This window comes from Anas acuta, chromosome 7 (genome assembly GCF_963932015.1).
Source record: "Anas acuta chromosome 7, bAnaAcu1.1, whole genome shotgun sequence".
Lineage (NCBI taxonomy): Eukaryota > Metazoa > Chordata > Aves > Anseriformes > Anatidae > Anas > Anas acuta.
In genome coordinates, this window is record NC_088985.1 from 35187346 (window position 1) to 35193378 (window position 6033).

Sequence of the window (6033 nt, forward strand, 5' to 3'; positions counted from 1 at the left end):
CAAATATTAAATAACATTTTTTATTTCAGTTCCAGAGGCAAGTCTTTTGTTGAACAATGATACTGATAATGTCTTGACAAACAGACCATGAGCACAATGCTGATGTGCTTTTTCTGTGTCAAGGTTTTTCTGTATTAAGTAATATAATAAAAGTTATTGCCTCGTACAGATTTTTCTTGTTTCATAACCTTGGACCATATGGGCTGCAAGGCCGCTAATGCATTCTTTGACGACAGCAGCATAGAAAACCAACGCAGAGAAGTAGGAGAAAATCTTTTGTTCAGCAGCCTGAATATCTCAATCCAAACGAGATAAGTTTAATTATATGCTGCTCACAAAACAGGCTGATTATTGGCACTTAGTGTGCCTGGCAGCAAAGACTGCCCAGTTTGAGGGCCAAAACCAAATGTGATCTGCAGGAGCATCTCTGAAAAGCAGAAGGACCAGGTGATTGATCAGCGCTACAAAACAGGCTGTGGACAAACCATCCGTGGGGACACACCTGATTGATCATGATGTCTGTGAAGGTGACAGGAATCTGGTTTTCATGCTCAGTGACACTGAATTAGGTCACGTTCAGCTGAGGCTGGAAGCCACTTTTCCTGTTGTGACCTTAGTGGATCCCTTGATACCTGACGATGTGTCTGGTTTTGTGTTACATCCTTCTTTGTTTAATTTCACAAAGTAGTTGCAAACTTGTTATCACTGCCTCTCTCAAATGTGGTTGAAATAAGTCAATAATGCCTGAGGACACTAACAGAGCACAATCCTACAAAGGTTGTGTTTCCTCAAAAACCAGCATAAAATGACAGGAAGTAAAGATTGCTGTTTTCCTGCATTTTGCTCGTTTTTCATATGCAATAGCAGTAGTATATGCTCTCTAATTTCTTCAACTACAGTATAGACTTATTGTCTTCAAAACATAAGAAGTTGGACAGCAATATTTTCTGGTTCACTGAACAAATCTGTATTTCTGATCATAGCTCAACATTTTTTTTGTCCTTACTTTTTTTGTACCTATGATAGAAAAAAAACAAATTTAAGCAAGTTACAAAATAAAGAAGAACTTTTACTATTTGAAAACCAAGTAATATGAAACAAACATTTCTTTCATGATATTGAATGGTTTAACAGGACAAGTTTCTAACCATTCTAAATTATTTACCTGTGCAGAAATGGGCCATGTACAAGTTTTGTCCTGATCTGCAGCCAGGTATCCAATGGAGCACTTTGAGCCCCTCCCGGGCACACCAGCCCAACAGCTCTCTGCAGCCAGCTTCCCTGGCAAACGAGGAGACTAATGAACGCAGCCAAGGGCTGGGCTAGGAGCATGATTGAGTATTGCCTTTGCAAATTAAGACATCCAAGCAACTCTTGTTGCTGCTCAATATGCCCCATTGCTGCAGCTCTGCCCTTTTCTTCCAGAGTATTGGCTTCTAATCTTGTCTCTCCAGTCCTTGACCTTGACCTTTGGATGTCGTTCTGTCTGTCCTGCTCTGTCACTCCACCATGGTACCCGCTTTATGCCAGCCTACTGAATGTCTCCTTCGGTCCCACCACACTTGTTCTTGGCTTCAGCTTTGCTGTTTAGCGAGAGCTCTTCCCCCACAATGTTGAAAGCCCTTTCTGATAAGGCTTCTTGATCATCTCTTCTTGATTGCTGCTTTTGTAGCAGGCCCTTAAGGATTTACAAGATGTACTTTTTTAGCATAATACAGTAGGATTTTATTAATTTTAATAAATAACAGTAACACCCAATGCAGATGAGTGCTTTTGGTAAATTAGGGCATAAACTGCTTTCAAAGATATCAATGAGAGCTTTGCTATTGATTTAAATTATGTGTTGTTGTGTTAAGTGCTTATGATAATGTGTTGTAGCAAAGCAGTAACTACCCCATAACATATTCTGTATCTTTACTAAAGCCTTGCTAATCTATAGGTACTGTTTGGAGTTTTGCTATTAAATCTTTGAGGATTTTCTCTGCATATATTATATAGAATTTGAAATTGTAGTATCAATGGTAATAAAATGGTCTTTCTTCTTTGTCCCATTTTTCTTTCCCCGTTTTGGCAGCAATAGTTTGCAACAGCAATGGACATTTAAGAGTGTCGCTTCTTCTTTCTCAGGAATGTCATTTTAAATACAAAGCTTCAAATAAAATTTTCTTTACAATGAAGCAAATGAAGCCTATGAAATACAAATGTGAAGTGAATCACATTTTAAAAGGCAAAATTATAAGTTATTCTTGTTCAATGAGAACCAGCAGATGCTATCGAGAACAGCTCCTCTTTCCATCCTATTTTCCAGAACAAAATCTTTTGATGCCAGTCCCCACCAGCACTCCTGGGTGTGCAACCACTGGGATGTGGAACAAAGAACGTATCTTTGCGGCAAAAAGTGGAGGAAATATTCCTAATCCTGAGTTATATTTGTCCTGAAGGCTTGTTATTTTTCTCTTTTAACATAAAATGAGGTATGGTAGTCACATATTTCTATTGACATGCCTGCTATTATATCCACTTGCTCCACTGTGCTTTGGACCAGGAGTTGTCATCTCTTTGATTTATTTATTTATTTATTTATTTTTCTAATGAGACCAAAGGAGGGTCATGTAGAGTCAGTGTAGTTCACAAGACAGATGGCCTCCAGAAGTAAACATCTTTCTGTTTTCCCTGCACAGATAGCTTAGTTTATTCCCTGTGATTGAATTAGTTCCAGGGCCATGAACTTATCCAGGACAAGGAGAAGCCCAGGACATCCCTTGGACCTGCAGATCACCATACACGATGTCCCGGTGCCACCGTTCCCAAGGGGTGACAAGGCAGATGTTTTAAGTTAGAGGGTCAGGTGATAGCTAGATTTTGGCCAATATTAAATTCCCACTGCAGAGATTTTCCATTTTAAGAAGGGGACAGGACGGGATAGATATCCTTGTGTATAATAAAAGTGGAACCAGTAATGTGTATACATAAGCCCTCTGGACCTGATTGCAGGGGGAGGCGGCACCAAGCACTGTTAGATCCTAGAAGTGAGAACATCTCCCTGATTTATGAAGTCCTATTGCTAAAAATGACACTTTAATACTCTGCAGGAATTTCTTTCTGTTGCTTTTTATACTCATATGAATATGAAAGCTTGGTGCTTGGCCAACAGACAGCAAACAAATGTGGAAAAAAATTTCCTTCTTCTTTGAAGAGTGTGTTAACTTCCCTGTTGGCCTCCTGGCAGCAACATTTAACCTTGCTTATACTGTAACTATATGACTGTTTATTGAGTAAACCATAAAACTAAAATAGAGAATTTCTTTCATATCCAATAGACCGTAGTGGTACAGATGAGTCACACTTCTGTTGTGTTTTAATTTCCACTTATGGTTTTGTTGGCTGGTAAAATATTATTAGTTTTGCATTACTGCTCTTAAAAGTACTGACAGATTGGTTTAGAACAAAGTGTTTCAAGTCTAAAACTAGTTTCAAGTCTGAAAGCAGTCTAAAAACTAGACTAAAAAGCCTAGTTTTAACTTACTGATTGCCCAGCACTGAATAAGAACATTATGGTTTTTTGAGCTGAAATTTTGCCATTTGCTTGTATAAGCAATATGCTTGCTTGGTTTTGAGATTCTTCATTTGTGCATACATTAGGGTAAGACTTTGAAAGACACTTCTTGTTATTTTTTTCTCTTGTTTGCTAATTGTAGATTGAAATTGGAATTCAATAAATCAAATTGTTGAATTACTATAAATTGAAAATACGGAGCATGGTCATTTTACATATTAAGTAATATTGTAAATAATAACAAAAATATATTTAAAAATTCCAATCAGATTTATTAAGATAAGGAAGTGTGGTAATATAACTAGTGCCTTGAGAGGATGGCTTCAGATTAGCACAATCCTACAAGATTTTAAAGGTATTGTAATTTAATTCTGCCCATGTTTTCTTCCTTTGCTTGCTTTCCCTCTCCTTCAACAAGTGACTCATTATTTCCCTCCTCCACTCACCTTCAAATGAGCTAATTATCGATCTGAATTAGGTTCTTATCATGAAAATATTCTCTTTTCATGTGCAGTGAAGTCTGTATTGGTCAGAAGTTGTTTTATCATTCCAGCAGGCCATGACTTTGCTCAGTTCAGCAATGGCAATGAATGCAAACTGCCTGAGTATTACTTCTACCAAAGGGTCGCAGTGAGTTCAGGACTCAATACAGGTTATCTTGAGATGAAATTTAAGTAAATTTTATTTTTAAAAGGAGAAAAAGTAAATTAAATAGGCTTCTTCCCATGAGTGGGAGGCAGGAAGAGAAGAAGGTGGTGAAGAGGTTTGAACCCTGTGTCCTTGGGTCACCTCCAGAGAAGGACCACAAGGTGGACTGGCTTGGCATGAGGCACAGACAGAATGCCTCTAACTTGCATAATTGAAATGAAAGCTCAGAACATGTTTTCTTGCATATTACCATATTTATCACCAGCATTTGCTTAATAAAACCATTGGATATCTCATTTTCTGTAGTATAGCTGTGTTACGACTTTATCCCCAAAGCTGTCAACCAGGCATCAGATCTGTTTGTTTACTCTTCATTTGAATGTTGATATAAAAAGTAAACTAGTAGCTATATTAATCTTTCATGAGTATTTTTTTTTTCCTGAGCTGTTTTAGAGAATGACTTTAAGTGTTACTTAAACACCAGGACTTCTAAAGAAGACAAATGGTAGGAGGCCTAAATGGAATTTTACTCTAATTTATCAGTGTTCTTCTATGTAATGGGATATCTTCATCTGCTTTCTATTCACTTTATGATGTTTAGAAAAAGCTAGACCAGCATTTTCTTTTCAAGCTGTTAGTGTAACATCCATGCGTACTGTAGACTTCATGCTTCCCAGAGCTGGAACAGCAGGAGGAGGAAGAAATAGAGATAATTCATCAGAAAGAGAATAAAGGGTATTTTGAACTTGGATTTGAAACGAGATAAAGAGTCAGCTAGACAGTGTTAGTACAGTTTTTTTCCAGATGACAGGAACTACAGACAAGATGTTTGGGTAGGGGCCAGGATGTCTGATGGGGCGGTGACAAAAACTGGTGCTGCAGCAATGCAAGAGAGAGAAACATTAGGCTGTTTGTCAGGGAGTGCTTTTGCTTTGTAAACCAATGAAAAATATTCCCTGGAAAGTATCTTGGAATAAGTTGGGAACTATGTGAAAATATTAGTGGTATGGTTATATCTTTTCTTTGAATGAGTATGCTGAAATATTTTTATGGGCTGGAATATGAATTTCTGGATTTGTGGGAGGTAAAGTGCAACATATGGAGGGGATGTAGAACAGTGAAAGAGAAAGGTGTGCAGTGCAGTGAAACGAACTAGGTGAAGTGCCTGCATTTACAAACTGGGGTAACTAGTGGCAGTGAGGGATTTACAGGCAGAGCAGAAGGGACCAAGTAGACAGAAAGCTTTCAGACCTTGGTGCTTAGCAGGCTTTTGTTGCTGAAGCAAAGGAGCCAAAGAGTCTAAGGAGGAGTTACAGAGATTCTTCAAGTTACCTAATCCCAAACCAAGAGCTGTTTCAAAATGCAGAAGAGGGTGCAGCAGGGACGAGCAGACCTGCTGTGGCAGCAGTGTGGCTGAGCAGCTGTTTTGCAGATTCATAGCTTCAGTTTTCTTTACAACTTTTGGCAGCAGCCATGAAACTTTTAGAGCGGTCATTGTTGCTGTGGTGGACAATAAAGTCTCTTTAGAATTAATTTTCTGTATTCTAAAGATATTCCAGCATCCTCTTTAGGATGTAATTAAAGTGGCTAGTTTATATATTTGCCATTTAAAAAATATATATTTTTTATATTTCATATTTGCGATATTTTATATTACTAACATTTTAGAATACGCAGAATGGAAATAGTACATATAAAGTTAAAGTTAGTTACATATAAAGTAACATATAAGTACATATAAAGTTAAAGTTCATTACATATGAAGTTAGTTTACTTCTAAATAAGAAAAGAAAAAAAAACATTTATTGGCTTCTTTGTAAGCACAGATT